Genomic DNA, 677 nt, shown 5'->3' with positions numbered 1-677 from the left:
AGATAGATTAGATAATGCATGCGCTAAATATTTAATTCCTTGGAAGTTAAACATAAACTAAAGCCAAAGTTTCTTTAGATAATCTACTTCTACAATTTGTGTTTTGTTTTTTTTCCTTTTTGTGAAGAATAGGATCTTGCTATGTTGCCTAGACTGGTCTCGAACTCGTGGGCTCAAGCTATATTCCTGCCTCTGCCTCCTTAAGTGTTGGGAATTACAGGTGTGAGCCACTGAGCTCAGCTAGGTAACCTACTTTCAAGTACAATCTATTGATACGCATTTTTAATAGGTTTGGAAATACTGCATTCTCAACACTTGTACTTTGTTGTTTATACTACTGCAATTTTAAGTTTGAAAGGCAGCAGGTGAAAACAATTTTAAAAATTAAAAAATGACCAGGTGTAGTGGCTCACACCTGTAATCCCAGCACTTTGGGAGGCTGAGGTGAGTGGATCACCTGAGGTCAGGAGTTCAAGACCAGCCTGACCAACATGGCAAAATCCCGTCTCTACTAAAAAAATACAAAATTAGCTGGGCATGGTGGTGGGCTCCTGTAATCCCAGCTACTCGGGAGGCTGGGGGAGGAGAATCGTTTGAACCTGGGAGGTGGAGGTTGCAGTGAGCTGAGATTGCGCCATTGCACCCTAGACTGGGCAACAAGAGTGAAACTCCATCTC

This window comes from Rhinopithecus bieti, unplaced genomic scaffold (genome assembly GCF_001698545.2).
Source record: "Rhinopithecus bieti isolate Rb0 unplaced genomic scaffold, ASM169854v2 scaffold_23816, whole genome shotgun sequence".
Classification (NCBI taxonomy): Eukaryota; Metazoa; Chordata; class Mammalia; order Primates; family Cercopithecidae; genus Rhinopithecus; species Rhinopithecus bieti.
The sequence above is the reverse complement of the archived record's forward strand: the minus strand, read 5'-3'. Positions refer to the sequence as shown.